Below are 19,397 nucleotides of genomic sequence, written 5' to 3' on the forward strand. Positions count from 1 at the left end.
CATTTTAAAATTTCAGATAAACCATAGGTGATTGAAGTGAGTTAGGGCCCATTTGGGGGTGAAGACAAGTTTCTGATACCACTAATATGAAAAATATATTTTTCTCTCATCTTAGAAAGTGCAGTTCACTACGCACTTAAAATCCATAAGGCTTAAAAAATCTTGCCCAGTGAGCACACTTTCAGAGTAATACACTGAATTTCTGAGTTCCAATTGGTATTTGTCTAAACAAAGTTGGGGGGTGATAAAGATAGTCCAGAAATATACTACAAATATTTCATCCTGTTTAAGGACATTAGCATATATTTTTCAGAAAAGTCAGAAAATCTAGATGAATTTACATCAAATATAATAAATTATTTATTTGAGATTCTTATTCCCTACGCCTAATTTTGAATAAATGACTACAGTATGCCTAGTGGGGCCTGGAAAATGTCTCTCTAAGCAACCATGTTGAATTAATTATATTCTTCCAGCCATAAAAAATTAAGGAAAAAGAGACACTAAAGCAAGGGTATTAAAAAGAGAATACATTTAGCTCAAAAATACTTAAACGATGTTTGTAGTTTCAAGCAGCATTTCTTGGAAAACTGAAACTAAAAATATAACTTAATATGAGGGTAACATAATGCTAGTTATACGTGCAGATAAACCAGATCATCAAATATTGAGAGGCTCCAATATTTGATCTTCAGATATTCACAGATTTGAAAGTTGAGGATTTAGCTTTGGGCCCCATAGACTGGCACTCTGTTCAGAAGCGCTTCCCTCCTTTGTCTGCTTTCTCATCCCATCTTGAGCTGCTTTTCCATCCAAGTGTCTCTCCCATTTCCACAGTCCCTGGCCGTGCTTACTATCAGATGCTCCTGCTCACAGTCCTTGGTTGTGATGGCTCTTCTCTGATAATCATATGCAAGGAGTCTAGAAAGAAAAAGAAAAAAGATCTGATTTGAATTTGATGCAGCTGAAAACCATCATTCTCAGCAAACTATCGTAAGAACAGAAAACCAAATACCGCATGTTCTCACTCATAGGTGGGAACTGAACAATGAGATCACTTGAATTTCCAAAATCTTCTTATGTCGGATGGCCTTAAGGGAGCTTTAGGTTACCAAAAATCTGTGTTTATCTTAGTTGGTGTCTTGTAAGGTTCTCTGATTTAAAGAAAAAGTACCAAGGCCTCAGAGAAGACTTTCCTGATCACCCCATCTCAAATAGAATTCCATTCCCTGTACGGTCAGGGTCCTAGGCCCCAAAATTCAGAAAGAGAATTGAGTTGAAAATGCTGAGACCCACCCCCCTATCCACTGACCTTGCAGGGAGGAAGTGGTTCGGGAAAACCAGCAAGCTGCCTCTTCTCCCCAATCTCCTGCCCAGGATGGTCCCATTGGCGGAGCTCAAACTGGAAAAAGAGTGTGGAAAATAATTGAGAGTGATCTGGATGAGACAGAGAAGATCTCTTCACACCTGCTCTGCTGTCTGCCTCTTTACTATGTTTTAGTTTCCATAGAAACTCTGACAATATTCAATGCTAAATTTTGTTTATTTGTTGATTATTTTCATGGTGGGAAGTAAGCTTTATGAAAACAGAGACTTACTTTGGATTCTCTCTAGTTGTATAGAAAACTGCTTGGCGCATAGTATATACTCATTAAGTATTCGTGAACAGAAGGAAGAAGGAATAAAAAAAAAGCAAGGCAATGAAGGAAGAAAATATGAAAATGTTATATATGTAGACTATCAGGAAGAACTATATTTTCCTCTGTGGTATGTGAGATGATTTTAAGTGATATCTGGGTAACTTCATTTTATTTACTTATTTTGTATGTATTTTAATGGTGATTAGGTGACATTCTTATAATGGAACTCGATTAATTATTTAATACAAAAATTCACCTCGGTATGGTGGCTCACACCTGTAATGCTAACACTTTGGGAGGCCAAGGCAGGAGGATTGCTTGAGGCCAAGAGTTAGAGAGCAGCCTGGGCAACAAAGTGAGACCTCCTCTCTACCAAAAAAAAAAAAAAAAAAAGGAGCTGAATGTGGTGGTGGTGCACACTTTTAGTGGTAGCTACTCAAGAGATTGAGGCAGGAGGATGGCTTGAGTCCTGGTATTCAAGACTGTAGCAAGCCATGACCGCACACTGCACTCCAGCCTGGGTGACAGAATGAGACCCTGTTTCTTAAAAGAAAAATTAATTTCCAGGAAAATATTAGTTACATATTATTAAGGGTAAGACAATGCTGGATAAATACGTGAAGTTTGAGAAAAGGGAAAGGGAAATGTTCTCCATAACTTTTATGTTTTTATAAACAACAGTAACACACATAACCCTTTTTACCTCTCTAGTGTTTACTGCTGTCCAAATATGTTTCACTCCCACCATGTAATCACATAACAATACTAATTACCAGAGAGTTTAAGAGGCATTTCTCAAGGTCTTGGATCAAGTTGGTGACAGATTTAGGAACATAGCTCAGATGTTCTGTTGGGAGAATAGTTCTCTCATGTCTTGTTGAGCATGAAGTTCCCCAGGCAGATGAGTAGTGACTCTGACCTGGGCCATTTCCATAGGCTGGGGTGGTCAACACACAAACTCCACAGCTAAGTGGCTCTGGCTCAGTCGCAGGTCCACCAGTCAGAGTGGTGACCCTGGGTAAGTTACTGTTCCTCTCTGTGCCTTGGTTTCTTCATCTGTAATATGATATAATAATCCCTTTCCCAATGGGTCATTGCAAGGACTAAATGAAATAACATAAGCACCTAGAAAAGTATCTGGAACATAATATGTATGTTGGTTTTGTAGGGTGGGGATATTTCTAATCAGCCAGAATCACTGCCTCCTCTTTTCTATACTTGAATTCTCCCAGCTTTATGTGCAGAACAAGACTCCAACAGCATACCCTGTATCAGTTTGGGGTGCCCAGCATTGATTTGTAGCTACTGGATTACTTGGTAAGAGGCAAATGCATTATAATAATTAAATTGAGTGAGTGGACATTTCATAGATGTGTGTGGGAAAAGACAAGAGAATCTATGAAAATGATGCAAAATGTACATGTTATGACTACCAGCTTTGGGATAATGCAAAAAAAAAAAAAAAATCTGTATAGACGTGAGGCAAGAAGTAACTATATTAATACTAATGGGGTCTGCATTTTTACTTTTTCCAGTGGAGACATGCACTTGAATTTATTAGCAATAAGGATTACTCCCCCATCTGCCATGCACCTGGTGTGTGCTGAGCTTGCCTGTACCTCGTGTTGTATTACATGCAGTTAAGTCATTTGTATAAATTCGTATTTTGTTCTTCTCCACCTTCAGTCAACCTTTAGATTCAAGATACTGAATAAAGTCAATTAGCAAGCACAAAGTTGCCCAGGTTTGGAATTTACGCCATGACTGGGATGGGGTAAATGGATGGAATTCCTGTACAGTTTTTAGCTAGTTCTTTTAGACTGAGAAAGAAAGTAGGGATTTTTAGTTGACAGATAGGCCTCTCTGCATAACTCCATGTTACAAAGGTGGCCTCAGACTTCATCTTAATTCAAGGGGATGCTGGATTCAGAATGAATGATGGCATCACTTCTGTTAAAAAGAAAAAAAAAATCATAGGCAAAAAAGCAAGCAAACAAACAGAAGGTCGCAATGTCAATCAGGTTGTCCCGAAAGAAAGTGATCTTAAGTCTCTTGGTGAGAAAATGGTAAGTATGAGATCTCTTGAAATTATTAGACAGCAGCAGAGCTGTCTTCATAGAAAGGCAGTATCAGAGTTGTTGAGGGTCTGGACACCAGCTATAATTCCTTTTGGAAAGAATTCAGAGGAAAAAGGGGGCCTCGTGTCATCTTAAGATTATAGATAATGTCTTTATTTTATTGATGTTATCTTGGCCCTTGTAAAAGATTCTGCTCTTTTTTTTTTTTTTTTTTTAGTTGGGCACTTGTGGTAGAAAGGTGAAATACACAAAATTTAATCAGCTGATTATCTTACACATTTTTATAGCAATGTTTTTCAAACCTAAATGGTGAAAAGCATCTTCATTTATCAGAATTAGTTTTGAACTCAGCTACTGCAGGGCTTTTTAAAAATGACCCTAGTAAGACTTGAGCTTTCAGACACTCCCAGGTATGGAGATGGGGCAGGTTAGCAAAATACCAACCCAGAGGACCAGCCTAGACTTTGGGCTGGATTGGGTTAGGGGAGTCGGAGATTTTTGAGCAAATATGACCTAGAACATGCTAAAAATCAGCACCAGAGTTGCCAAGCCAGATACAATGGAGGACTGATTGGCTGGACATGAGGAGTTGGAGAGATTCAGGACTAAGAAGAAAATTAAGTAGTTAAGAACTTGATCATGAATAGAGTTTGAGTTTTCTCATCCTCTTAATGGAAATACTGAGAGTCCATATTTCACAGGGCTGTTGTGAAAATTAATTGGGATAATAAATACAAAGCTCTTAGCAAAATGCTTGTAACTTAATAATAGCAGCTCTGCTTTTGTTTTTATCATTGTAACATTAATAATGATAATTATTAATTATTTTGATTAAGGAATTGCAGAGGAGGAAAACATCTTACAGTGATGAAATATCCCAAGAAGTCTTTTGTAACTTATTTAACAACCTTGCATATATCTAACCTTGAATGTCTGAGGGAGACGTGGACAAGTGGCAGAAGGATTTTTAAATATGTTATTTTCTATGGTAGGACAGGTGAACTGGGAGTAAAGAAGCAGATATGATGACAGATGAAGAAATTTCAATGAGTCAGAACAATGCATCCCTGAGAGCTCTTCCAATTTCATACTAGGGAAGGCCGGCAATTCTTACCTTATTTTAGTCACATGCAATGCTTTCCGAAGGTCTCATTAAAAATGATGCTACTTGGCATATTCCACTTACCAAATGTAACCCGAGTTAAGCCTCAGATCTGGTCTTTTGTTTTGTTTTGTCCATGAACAACAGACAGTGACTATTATTCTAAACAGGACATCCACAGAATGACTTAAATAAGCATATCATTGTCAAAAAGCAGAGCCTCTGGAAGCCAAGGACCCCAAGTTGGATCAAATCTTGATAATAATGTTTGTAGAGATATTCACTGAAGACGCCTACTGTTATAGCCTGAATTATGTCCCCCCAAAATTCATATGTGGAGTCCAAATTCCTGCTACTGCAGAATATAACCATATTTGGAGATGAGAGCTGTAAAGAGATAATTAGGCTAAAATAAGGCTAATAATTTGGGGCCTGGAGTCCTTCTAAAAAGAGAAAGAGATAGGCCAGGAACACACAGAGAGACCATGCAAGGCCATAGGGAGATGGTTGCCTCCTGCAAGGAGAGAAGCCTCGGGAGAAAACAAAGCCACTGACACCTTGATCTTGGACTTCTAGTCTCCAGAATAGTAAGAAAATAATTTTCTGTTGTTTAAGCTACCCAGTCTGTGTTGTTTTCTGATGGCAGCCCCATCAAACGAATCTACCCACTTTTCTCTAGAAACGTCAGCCTGATCTTTTGCTTACTGTGCAACCAAAAGTTCAAGAAATATGAAGAGAGCGATTCAGACTCCATTTCTCTTTATTCAGGCTTTACAGTAACAAGCATGACAAAGCAATTGTGTTGTCCGTGGCTGGGACATGTTAAATGTTTGAGTGGTTCTCATGGCTAGACTCAGGCTGTGGTCACTGAAATACACAAGACCACAATGTAATTTCAACCCTTAGAAGTATGCTGAAGGAAAATGATAAGCTTGTGTGGAAAGATCATTGGTTTTCCTGTTACTCATGAAGAAATACACGTACACACAAGTGTATGTATGTATAAGTGTGTATACATTCACATGCATACATGATTATATGTAGATGTCCACATCTTTAAAACAAAACCAAAACTAAAAACAGAAAAATAAAAAAATAAAAACCCTTAGACCTTATTTACTGCAACATCCAGAAATCATAAAGAATTGTTATATACCAGAAACAAGAAGTACGAGAAAATCATTGTGAATACCTACAACCACTCTCTTCAGATCTTTTCTCTCTCTCTTTTCACTGAGCTAGTGACGTTATACCTTGGGGCCACTACTGGCAGATCTCCTAGAGGCCTCAGATTCTTCTTAGAACTGCAATTATATTCTTCTAAAGCCTCAGGATTGATTTGAAGCCACCATAGCCACAAAGTCTTTCTTAAAACCCAACATTAAGAAAAAAATAAGTTAGTGAGACTAGGAATTGCAATAGTGCTTCCGTCTTCCTGGAAAATCCACCTAGTGGCTTGCAAAGCTGGCATTTATCTCTCTTCCAGTCACCAGTGTGGTCATGACTGGGTCTCTGTGCCCTAGGCTGGCAGAGAGCTGCTGGCCGTGCAATACTCACTATCTACAGGGAGAGAAATTGTTTGAGTAACACTAAGTCAAGGGGCTCTCAATCCACAGTCTGGCTGGAAGTGCAGCTGGACCCAGAAAAGAGCATGGCACTTCATCATATGTTTCATTGCTATTAATGTGGTGAAAAACATAGTCAGCTCCTCTCTTAAATCACAAAAATCACAGGCAGCAACAGTTAATAGGGAATCCACATGTCAACTCATCCAGGCTAAGGGAAGTCAGAAACAGCTCCACTTCTAAATTAGGTGAGAGTGAGGTTGGTCTGAATGGCGTACAAGCACTCCTTTCTTCTAATTCGACCACTGCCTGCCTGCCCTGCTTCTCTCATTAACATGAGCTTGCAATTAAGACTTGGCACACTCAAGACCCAAGTGATCTTTCAGGCCTGAAATGTGCCTATGCTGCTGCCCATTTGAAAAATACAGAAATAAAGCTGTCCATTTAAGCACTTTAAATCATAAAATGATGAGGACATAGACACTAACTATTCCTGTATCCCAATAGCAAACCACCAGAGGGACATATTCCTATCAGAGTAGCTCTTTCTAAAGGTGTCCACCTTTGAAAATATTTTACACTCTTGTAAAATGCATTAAATTTCATTAAGTCTAAATGAAGTTTATTTTCCTTGTATGTGTTTTCATCTCTATTTTAATGCAATGTGAGTTGTTATTGATGGACACATCTCAGTTCTATTTGAGCGTGAGCAAACAATGCAGCTTATCGAGCAGACTTTGTCGACAGTTTCCATTCACACACTGAAGGCATCTGAACAAGAAAGCCATCCGGCAGATATTTATGAACATAAGGCTCGCAGCTGAGATGTCCATGCACAGAGATCTATGAAGGGAGAAATTAAATCAAAAGCGATAAGTAAGTGTCTGGTGTGGCTGAAATAAATGCAAAAATGTATAAAGAACATAAAAAGGTAGAGAAAGAACAGGGAAGGGCAAATAAGACAGATTCTGAATTATGGCAGATATGTCAGCAATCATATTCTATCAAGAGCTTTGCTTCCATGGAGTTCAGGCTGAATGTTTGGTCAGTTATTTAACAAATTAGCTGCACCTACTAATTGCCCCGCACTCAGGATATAATAATATAGTCTCTGAAGATTTCACTGTCTATCTGGGGAGTGAGACTTTGACTTTACTTTTTCTCAAAACTCTGTAGAGATGTGAAGAAAAGTTCTCCGAGAAAAAGTGAACCCTGTTGAGCTTGGGGATGGCATTCAGGTGGTGGAAATATTGGAGAAAGGCTTCTCAAGTGGTACAGCAAGATTTTAAGGAAAGAAGGGTTTAAAATGAGGATGGATTTGTGTAGGACAGGGTGGGGAGGTGGATCTGTGGGGCAGAAAAATATCAGGAGGCCAGAATGGCACATGTAATGGCAGGGACACCACAAAAAGTCTTGGGATGGTGTAAAAGTCCAGATGACAGAGCACAGATAACATACACTGGAAGTGGACATGAAGCCCAGGATGGGGAACTGGGCTGGTTCAAGCCAAGGCACTTGCGCTACATCTTATAGCCATGGGGAGCTCACTGAAGTTTTTAGTAGACATGACAAGCTTTGTTTTCCTGGAAGATTATCCTGGTGTGGAGGATGGACTGAGGCAGGCACGGGGCACTGAAAGGAAGATTTTACAATTAGTTTCAACCAGCTTAACACCATTTCCCTTTACTTCCTCGAGGGATGAGCCCACAAGGTCTGCAGCTACACTCTAACCCCTTTGGGAATCATGTCAGGTTTCTGCTTTCTGTTTTGATCCTGCCTGCTGTCTCTGGCTCCTGCTTCATTGCTTTTACCTGTGTTGTTTCTCTGTGTCCTAAGGGCATTAGCACCACAAATAGAGAGGAAAGAAAGATTTTGAAAGCCATTTTTAAAACAGCCAACACATGTACTTATTAGCTTGATCCACTCAGCCCACACACTGACCAACATTTGAAGATTTTTTGGTAACCTGTCTTTATTTTTAAAAATTTCTTCTCATGCAAACCCAAGCTCCTGGAATTTTCATTTGGGTCTGATGTTATGGACACTTCTCTCATCTGGGAGTGTTCAGATAGCTAGGTCCAGTCCAACTGATTCAAGAATTCCTTATCCAGCCAACTTTCTCCCTTAGGGTTTTTGTAATGATAACGTTAATGTGCCCTTCATCTAAAGTGGTCGTTAAAGTATGAAAGGAACAAATACTGTTGCTCAAAGCTACAATGAATACCTGCTTAGGTACTATTCCAAATACATGGCATGAATTAATTTATTAATTTATTTAATCCCATAGTATGGATACTTCTCACATATTATCTCTTTTAATTCTTATAAAACAATGACAGACTAGATTAAGAAAATGTGGCACATATACACCATGGAATATTATGCAGCCATAAAAAAGGATGAGTTCATGTCCTTTGCGGGGACATGGATAAAACTGGAAAACGTTAATCTGAGCAAACAAGGACAGAAAACCAAGTGCCACATGTTCTCACTCATAGGTGGGAATTAAACAATGAGTACACTTGGGCACGGGGCAGGGGACATCACACACTGGGGCCTGTCGTGGGGTGGGGGGAGGGATAGCATTAGGAGAAATACCTAATGTAAATGATGAGTTAATGGGTGCAGCAAACCAACATGGCACATGTATACGTATGTAACAAACCTGCATGTTGTGCACATGTACCCTAGAACTTAAAGTATAATAATAATAATATAAAACATAGCCTATAATAAGTGTTATTATTCCCATTTTATAGATTCAGAAAATGAAGTCCTTTGCAATCCCAATTAGATGAGAAAGATCTATTAGCCTGGGCACCTTGTCTGTGTTCCTTAAAGCACTCTACTGGGGCAGTACATGTCTATTAGAATCATAGATACAAAACTTCTAGATTTTCAGAATGACAGGAATTTTATAGGTAATTTTTTTTCATCTACATAGGCAAAGCTGACATATATGTTCTGGGCATTGATACATTTAGCCATTTATTTGCTCACCATCATTAAATACGCTCTGCCTGTATTGTCATCCTTCTAGTCTCAGTTTCAATAGTTTTAGTGATAGAGAATTCACTACTTCCTGAAGCAGCCTGTTCTGTTGTATATTTAAGTTGTGATATATGTCATATTGTGCAAAAAATCTATTTTCCTCCAACTTCTTGTCACTGGTCATAATTTTAGCTCATGAGACCATCTAGGACAAGTTTCATCCTCCTTCCACATGACTTTCACTATTTGAAGTACATTTTTTTGCTAAATATCTAATCCTTTCTTCCAAATCTTCTCTTTCTTGAGTATTTCTTCTTAGTTCTTTATGTGGCCCAGTCTCAGTATCTCAATGAGGTGTCCTCAGATTGTTCATATCTAGACATACTCAACTTCATCTTCATGAGTCTTTAAATGCAATGCTCAACATTGTATACAGGTCTCCAAGACTGATCTGCTCTGAGAAGGGCAGAAAGGAGTTATCCACTACTTCTCCCTTGCCGTTTATGAAGACTCCTAAAATGTGCAATTATGTGATTGTGTTAGTGTCTGAATCTTTGGCAAGACAGCAAGAAGGGCAAAGACCATAAGAGTGAAAAGATCATGAAGTCGTTTTGTTTTCAGTAGTATCCCTAGCAGAGTGCCCAGCAGGGATACGTGTGCAACAAATATTTATTGAATGAACGCATGACAAACTGAATGAGTACACTGTTATTAAAATATTAAACAAGAGCATATCGGTTTTTCTAAATGGCATGAAACTAGAAGTAACTTTGGAAACTAGCCCAATTAGTTCAATCTGTAGAAGAGAAAACAAAGACAAGAGAAGTCAACGATTTGCTTAAAGTCACACAGCAGAGCTAAGACTAGATCTCAGGCTCATTGATACCCATTTCAGAGCTGGTAACTGGAAAGGTAATTCCAAGTGTCTGTGGGATATGGAGGTGGTGGTTGTGGCCCTCAGACAGCCATATAATAACCTTTGAAAGATAGATGTCCTGGACTCTTCGGGGGCCCTGGCCAAAATACAGGAAGTAGCTTTGTAGCCAGGCATCACTTCTAGGTCAGGAGCTAGCCCAGTTGGACAGGGCTCCATTCAAGGCAGATTTGGACTCTGCATAAACTCACTGTTGTGTACTCAGGGCTTTTCCAGGACCCACATAAAGCTCAAATATTGATTCAGCATCTCTCCTCTAAGATCTCCTAAGTTGCACTGGGAAAGGACTGACAAATAAGAAACAGCCGAGGATATACCCAGAGAATTATTCCAGGGAAATGAAATGAAGTGTTGGCAGTACAATAAAATAAATTCTGTTTTTGTTCTGCTCAAGCTCACTGAGAGGAAGGAAGGAAGCTGAGGCCATTACCATTCTTAGAAAACAAAGCAAAAATGGATGTCAGTTGCTGCTTTCTCCTGTATGTGTTGTTCATAGATGTGTCTGGCCTGATCACGGGAGAATTATGGCTCTCATACCATAAACAGCATTGATCCATATCCTCCCTCTGAGACTATGAGGGAGATTCTGCAACAGTATTTTATGGCTTGAAACAATGTATAATATAAGCCCCTAATAAGATGGTAATGGACAGATCTACTCTGTCACTCTGTGCTATAGTCATGCCAATAACAACACGAATAATGCTTACCACTGTTAAACTCTGTGGCTATGCATTATTTTATTCATGCCTCACAATAGGTATTATCCCCATTTTATAGGTAAGGGAATAGAGAGTGCCAATTTTGAAATAGGATCTGCCTAATGCTAACTCCAGTGTTCTGGCATAACCCTGTGCTTAGTGCCTGCATAATGAGTTAGGAAAACTAATGTTGATCTCGGTGTGCTTCCCCTTCTAATTCAGGAAGAAACATTGTAGCCTTTTTCCCTCAAATGTTCTCACAATCCACTCTTCACTTTACCCTAATTCTACTCACCTTCTGGAATTCATGCAGGGTTCCATTCCTCTTCCAAGTTCTTGCTGACCTCTCCCACCCATCTGAGTTTGCACAGCAACTCTCTCATCTCTCCAATATTCTATTAGTTGTATTAATTATGTTTGCTTAAAATCCTTCTTTCTCCCTCTACTAGACTAGGAGCCCCTTGAGGTCAAAGCCACTAGTGTCTAGTATAAGTAGGTGTTCCATATGGGTATAATATATTAAATGAAAGATAGGTTATGGAACATGTGATAATTAATAGCACCAGATTTTCTAATCACAAAGTGTGGGAACATTAAATTTCTTTAGGGATGAAGGTTTTGTTTTCATTAGTGTCCATGGCACAGCATCTGGCATGAGTAAGCATGCAATAAATGTGAATGTAAGGGACTCAGAAAAATCCTACCAAAAGAAAAAAGAAAAAAGAAATCAAAACGTAGAGAGGATAAAGTTTATTCAAGGTAGCATGCCATAGCGGAAAAGATTATGAGTGCTGGAGTGAGAGAGATGTGGGTCCAAATCACAGTTTTGTCACTGCCTGACACTTGACATAGCAAGTTAAGTGTTGTCTCTGAAACTTAGTTTCTTCATCTGACAACTGGCAATAATAATGTTGCTAACTTTATAGGACACTTGTGAGAATTATTTACAATACTCTGTGTCTTAGCATGATGCTCAGCATAAGGTTAGGACTAGCAAATGGAGGCTGTTATTATATAACTGCATCATCTTGTCATCCGGTATGTGAAGGCATTGCAATGTACCTTTCTTGAAAAAATGCTTCACCATTGAAATACGTCCAGAAAGTTGTCAATCTGATAGTTAGGTGGAGGTGATTCAGCATCTACAATTCCAAATCCATAGTCTATAAAATATGGAACTCAGTTTTTTCAGGTTTAATTCTAGGCACATGTAAAATCCTTCACATGCACAATCAATCAATCACTTGAACATAAAGCATTTTATAATTTATATTTTATGGTAATTTTTATACTATTTTCTTTCCATACTGTGAGCTACTTAAAGCAGAAATGATCTCTAATTTACCTTTTTTTGGACTTTATATGCAGAACAATTCCTGGCATATTGTAGCTACTTTTTATTTTTTGCCCTATCTCAATTGTTCTTAAAAGTGTGTTTTTAATATAATTATGTTTAATGTATAGCTCTCATAAGACACTGTGAGAATCAAAGAGAATTAAGGCAGGAAAAAGACCTACCTGGCTATTGGCACTTATTTAATTGTATTACCTTAAGATATTGGGACCTCTGCAGACATAGCATTTTTTGGAACCATGGGACACTGGAAACAAACATTCATTTCATACCTACCACCACTCACACTGTCGGAAAAAGTGTTCTAGGGAATGGGTCACATATGTGACTATAGGGAGTCCCACAGGGTGTGCCTTCACTCACTGTTATATCTCAATGTCAACCACAGTGTCTGCTACACAGCTAATGCTCAGTTAATTATTGGACCGGAATACCTTCTCTCACCAATATGGTGAAATAAAGAGTCACGGGAAAGAATACCCGAGAGCCTTTATTTACCAGCTACAGGTAGATGTGTCACTTATCTTCTTCACTGGTGGCTTTCAGAGTTCAGCATCCATAAGGATCATCTGGAAAAGTGGTTAAGGTGTGACTAGAGGTCGTAAGGACAGAGGAGACTCACCTCCAGGTGCAGAGAGAAATTCTAATTTGGCAAGACAGTATGCATGCTATTTCAAGGTAACTCAGAGAATGCTGCAGAGCCTAGATATGTGTCCAACAGGCTTGTGGGTCACTTGGGGAGGCAACCTCAGGAATCCAGGCATGGGTAAGAACATCAAAGTAGCCTGTTAACATGGTGTGGGCCCTAATCATTGGCTTGGGTGCAAAGAAAGGACTTGGGTCTCTGAGAAAGCCATTGACTAGAGCAAAGTCGGACTCCCGCCCTGAAGGCACTGGGTTGCCAAGAAAGGTAATGAAAACCCAGAACTAGCACTTGAGATGGAGATGCATGAGTTGTTTTTTTTACTTAATTACACAGACACAACTCAAGCATCTCTCCACTGGAGCTTATTTCTGCATCTTGCATTGTACTCATCAGGCTGCATTGCAGTGATCTGTTTATATTTCTGTCTCATTCACTAAATTGTGAGCAATATGAGGGCATGGACCATGTATTATCATTATGATTTGTTGTTGTCTTCATGTCTCTAGTACTTAGTTCAGAGCCTGGCACTTGATATCTGTTCATTAAATGTTTACTAAATGATGGCATGAGTGTATGGATGGGTGGATTCGTGAATGATTTCTTTTCCTCTCCCCTGCCCATGTTGGGAGGAAGGTGTGTAAATGCCTGTGGCATGAAAGCAAGGCATTCCCAGGGGCAGGAGCAGGTCTAAACCTGCATGTGAGAATTAAGTGGTCCCAGCTGTGGGAAAAGGCAAGCCAAAGAGGATGGGAATAGCAGAGGAAAAGCTTTGACTTTAGTCATTGATACCTAGGTGTGGCAGAATCTGTCATTCTGGTCTTTTTATTATCAGGACACTTTATCAGAAGGGTGAGGAAGGTGAAAAGGAGGGAGAAAAAAATGCATTTGTAGTATATTTTATGGAGTTACTTCATGCACATTTTCAAATGTAATCCTTATGAGATTCTTATAAAGTGGGTTTATTATTACTCTTTTTGAGATACAGAAATAGAATAATTTGCTCAATGTCACAGAGCCGTTCCAGAGCAATCTAGAGCCTAAGGAACTTGCTAGTAAGTGCTTACCTTAATTTGGGACCCTGGGGATAAAGGGAGAAAATTATGAATGCATTGGATGACTGGGAAGAGGGGTCTGGACTCATGTTTTACTTCAGTATCCTTGACAGACGTAAGAGGATCACCAAGACAAGGAAAATCTTTTGGGAGTTTTCATCAATATCCACAGTGTTTCTCACAGATAATTCTAGTTATTTTCCATGGTTTCTGTGGTTTTATTATATTGATTACTCTAATTATAAGCCATAGGCAAAATAGTATTCATCCAGTTAATTATCAGCATTTTGATTTGGCATCAGGGAGATGAGACTAATAAAAAATACTTTCACATTTCAGCTTTGTTGAGTGACTAGAACTGTGTTAATATTTTCCATGTATTTTCTTAATTCTCCTCACATGACTTCTAGTAAGTAGACATTATTATCACCTCCGATTGACAGATGAAGAAAAGAAGGCTTACAAGGTTAATTAACTTAATTCTGTCGCTTTCCATTCTGACCTTGGATGATTCCCTCTGATTTCAGCACCCACATTATTTTTACTGTAGCATCCATGTACCAGGGGTTTGTGTTCCATCTGAGGAAGCAGAGTGTAAATATATAATTAAATGTGATGACTGATAAAAGTGCTTTCATAAAATGTACAAAGCTCTGTGGGCCTAATTTATTTTTAGTCAGCAAAGGCAGCAGTGTGGAGGTGATCATCAAATTGACCCTTAAACGAGAGGTCGTTTTTAAAGAAACTTTTTGGTCTTGTGTATTAAGCCAACTTTACATTTTAAATGAATAAACAAATGGTTGAGATGAGGGAATGTGCTCAGTGAATGCACCTTCCTTTAGCTCCAGGGCTTATCACTTCCCAGGCTTCTTTGGGACTTGCCTTCTTTGCTTTCAACTCTCTACTACTGACTGCTACACCTGGGTTCATTTTCATGTTAAACTGATGGTCCATCTGTTCCCAATGAAAAGTGCAAATGTTCTGATGCAAATCTTGAATACAGACCTGTCACACAGTTAAGGCAAAGCTGTCAAACATCTCCTCTTTTGATGGCCAGAGTACATTTTAGAGCTATGTTCAGGTCAGGGCCATGCTATAATCAAGAATATTTCAGGAAATTTCTCCTTGCTGGTACCAGAGGAGATCATGCATAGACCTAAGCAACAAAAGGGCAATCATTACACATATGGGAGAAACATTCAGCATCTAGAGTAGAATATTCTAACTGACTCTTCAGACAACATCATCTTGGTAAGTTTCATTTCCTCTTCCTTTTCATTATATATTTTTACTAGTCTCTCTTCTTCCAAATTACTAAAATATACTTTCAAAACCTTATTTTGGGTTTCTTTTATTTTTATTTATTTTTATTTTTTGTCTAATTATTTTTCCAAGCAGGGGTGCAATTGTCTGTATCCTGGGCTCCTTGAAAGCCGTCCGTTGTGTTAGTGTCAGAGTTTTAGAGCCCTAGAGTCTGATTTGAATTACGGTTTCACAGCTTACCCCTGTGTACACTCTTTAATACTAGTTTCCCCATCTATAAAATGAATGATTATAGCATGAATTTAATTAAACTGGTATGACACCAAATGAAATCATACTTGCAGAGGGCTGAGTTACATTCCTTGATCTCCAGAAAATGTTAACTTTTGTGACATTTTCCAGCAAGTTCTCGGCACATAGAAGATGCTTGAATGTGTTTGCTAAATGTTGGAATAAGACACAAATCATGAAGAAAAAGACTGTCTTATTTAAGGACCCACAGTTACTGGTCAACTTGAACTATAGCTCATTTCTTCCAAACCAAGGACAGTTCTTTTCCTAGCAGGCCAATCTGTCATTCTTTCCTTTTTTAAAAAAATGTAATTTTCCCTCATTTTAATATTTGATAAGCAGTTTATGATCTTTTATTTCCTTCTATTTCTATTTACTTGTGTTCGTAAATACTTCTTATTTTTTAAAATAATGGTTTCATAAAAAGCCATAAAATAGAGTATAATAATATTGACCACCACTTAACACATAGTGGAAAAACAGTAATCCAAAAACAAAGTGAGGAAGGGGAATTGTATCTAAAGCGATGGGATGAACCTAAAGACAGAGCCGGAACTCTTGTCTTGACACTGGGCATCCCAGCAGGCAGGAATCTGCACATGTGTGCTGGGTGAAATCTGAGCTATTTCTGTGTTTTAGCTTTTATTGCCTTCTTTCTGATATTCATAGTAAGATATTCTAGCTTTAATCTCCCTGAGGTCTATGTAGAGCTTCTAGAATTCTAGTAAGGCTTCCCTCCCTGGTATTTCCAAATCCCCTGCTGAAGTTTTACATGCCCGAAGATCAAATACTAGGCAGTGTTGAGACAGTCCTTCAACAGTGAGGAGCTTTTGGTTAGCAGATGGATGTGAATCTGCATATTTAGTTTTATTCAGAGGAGCTTATGGGGTGAAAATGAAGCTGGAGCATAGCACCATAAGCCTGCATACCTTCCAGCTGTTCAGGCAAAAGGTCAAGTGCGAGAGTAGCCTGAGCCTGATGTTGGAGCCAGACACGTCCTTTCGGTAGACTGCAGATGGCCTGTAGTGTAGCCTGTCACATCAATCACTGCTTGAACATTACAAAATGATGGTCCGACCAAGGACACCTTTATTGCCATACTCTATAACTACACTTTACCCTCCAGACTTCAACATGATCATCGATAATTAGAAGCTAGCAGGGCGGCATGGCAAATTCTGTAATTTGATTATGTGTCCTGCCAACTGCAAAGTGGATTTCCCTAACTATAAGCCAAAGCCTAGCATGTTCACTATCATTGTCCAAGAAAGAGTCTCCAGCTACTGTGAGGAAGAACATGCTTTCCCTACTTTACATGACATTATAAGAAAATGCTATACAAGCGACTTATCCTCTGCTCTGCGGGATGTGTGAAGAAATGATTCAGAATCACAATATTGCCGCCTAATGTTAGAAAGCTGTTCTGACAGAATCTTCACAGGGCCACTGTTTCAAATATTTTGGTGAAACATATTTGCTTCTGTATGCTTCTGAAACAAAACTACTTTTAAAAGCTGAAAAACATCAATCATCTATACATCCTTCTATCCTGTGATCCATCTATGCAACAAAGATTTACTTTGGTCTATTATTTGCTGAAGAGTTTAGTAGACATCAATAGGCATATGAAGGTAAAGCATCATGGTCCCTAAAGTCAAAGAACTTAAAGTAGAAAAATAAACAATCTTCAGTTTGGAAGAATAAGTAAAGGTGCTTTGGTCTAGCTATCTTTATAAGAAGCAGTCTGATAGGAAAAACTAGATTTGCAGAAAAATAACTATCTTAAAAATTTAAAGAATAGAAAGGTGTTAAGAGATGTGAAAATAGTGTTATGAAGTCTCAAGTTGTGGAAAGATACTGTCAGGGAAGGCTTCATGCTGAAAGGGACATTTATTTGGTTCTTAAGAAATGGTCCAGAGGGCTAAATGGTGGTCCCAAAAGATATGTCCATGTGCTAATCCCCAGAACCTATGGATATTACCTTATATAGTTAAAGAGTAAATATTACCTTCCATGCCAAAAGATTTTGAGAGAAGAAAAGGTTTTGGGAGAAGGAGTTTATCCTGGATTATCAGTGCAGGCCCTCTTAAATCCAATGACAATGATCCTTATAAGAATAACACAGAAACAGATTTTATAGGTAGATAGGAGGAGGGAATGTGACCAAAGAGGCAGAGATTGGAGAGGTGGGGACATTAGCCAAGGAATGCGGTCAGTCGTTAGAACCTGGACAAGGGCCGGGCATGGTGGCTCATGCCTGTAATCCCAGCACTTTGGGAGGCTGAGGTGGGCAGATCGCCCGAGGTCAGGAGTTCAAGACTGCCTTGGCTAACACGGTGAAACCCTGTTTCTACTAGAAATACAAAAAACTAGTTTGACATGGTGGCGGGCACTTGTAATCCAGCTACTTGGGAGACTGAGGCAGGAGAATCGCTTGAACCCAGGAGGCGGAGGTTGCAGTGAGCCGAGATCACTTCATTCCACTCAGAGGGAGTGTAGCCCTGCCAAAAATTGGATGTCATAATTCTGGCCTCCAGAGCTATGATAAAATCAATGTCTGTGTTTTAAGCCACGCAGTTTGTGGTAATTCATTACAGCAGTCATGGGAAGCAAATACTGATGGGTAGAGTTTTAATACATGCAGTGAAGGAAGAAGGGCAACTAGATGGAGAGAACAATGTGAATAAATGCATGGGGAAAGAGCATGTTTAGGATCCAAGAAGTGGTCTGATGTGATTAGACCAATACTAAATGGTATTTGTTTCGAGTGCAAATAATAAAATCATATATTAGTCAACATTGTCTATGTGCCGTACCTTGTGCCAGTTGCTCTTCATGTAGTTTCTCGTTTAATCCTCACATCTATCCCATGAGGCAGGTATTTCATTATCTCCATTTTACAGATAAAGAAACTGAGGCACAGAGAGGTTGAGTAACATGCCCAAGGTTGCAGAGCTAGGAAGTGCTCTAGCTGGGATTCTGACCCTGTCTGTCTCCAGGCTGTATGCATCTGTGCTACTTATTTATGAAAGGGCATTCTTCCTCTGCTCCTGCAGCACATCTGTCAGAGCCTTTGTCACAATATAGTATCATTTTATCCCATTTACCTTTTTCCTTTACCTGATTATAAGGTCAATGAGAAAAGAGGTTATGTATTTCCCAATTGTTGGCGATTTTCCAGGTCTAGTACATGGTGAATTATTGGTATATACTTGCTGAACTGACTAGAATTATAAAGCTCTATACCAGGACGTGGCCCAGAAAAAAAATTGCTGTGTAGCTCTTGATTTGAATGAGATCGAAAGTTATTAAGTCCCTCTTCCCCTCTTCTACCGCATCTGTATATCATGAGGATTTTCCCCTCTTCTAATGAAGTTATTAGATATGGGTGTGCGTGGTGGGGATAGGCTGGAGGTGGGGAGAGATGTAACCCTAGTCTCCATTTGATAGAGTTGCTCCAGACCAGGCCCTGAGAAACCAATGAACATAGTGGCAGAGTTAAAATTTCATCTCCTGCTGTGTAGATCTCCATAAATTAAGAATCCATTGCAATCATGCTCAAAGATACTTCTGAGACATTTGGAGGAAACCCAAAACACCATAGACGGCATAGGTGTTTTAGCTCCTGAAGGCTGATCTATAATAGGATTAAAAATAAAACAGTCTTTTTGCTTCAAAGCCAAGGTTTCCCAAGGAGTAGGTGTCCAGTTCTTATGACTCCTAGTTAAAACAGAATTACAGTTGTCACCTCCATATGGAATGCAGCTTTTGCTCTGGATG

Source organism: Papio anubis, chromosome 12 (assembly GCF_008728515.1).
Source record: "Papio anubis isolate 15944 chromosome 12, Panubis1.0, whole genome shotgun sequence".
NCBI classification, from domain to species: Eukaryota; Metazoa; Chordata; class Mammalia; order Primates; family Cercopithecidae; genus Papio; species Papio anubis.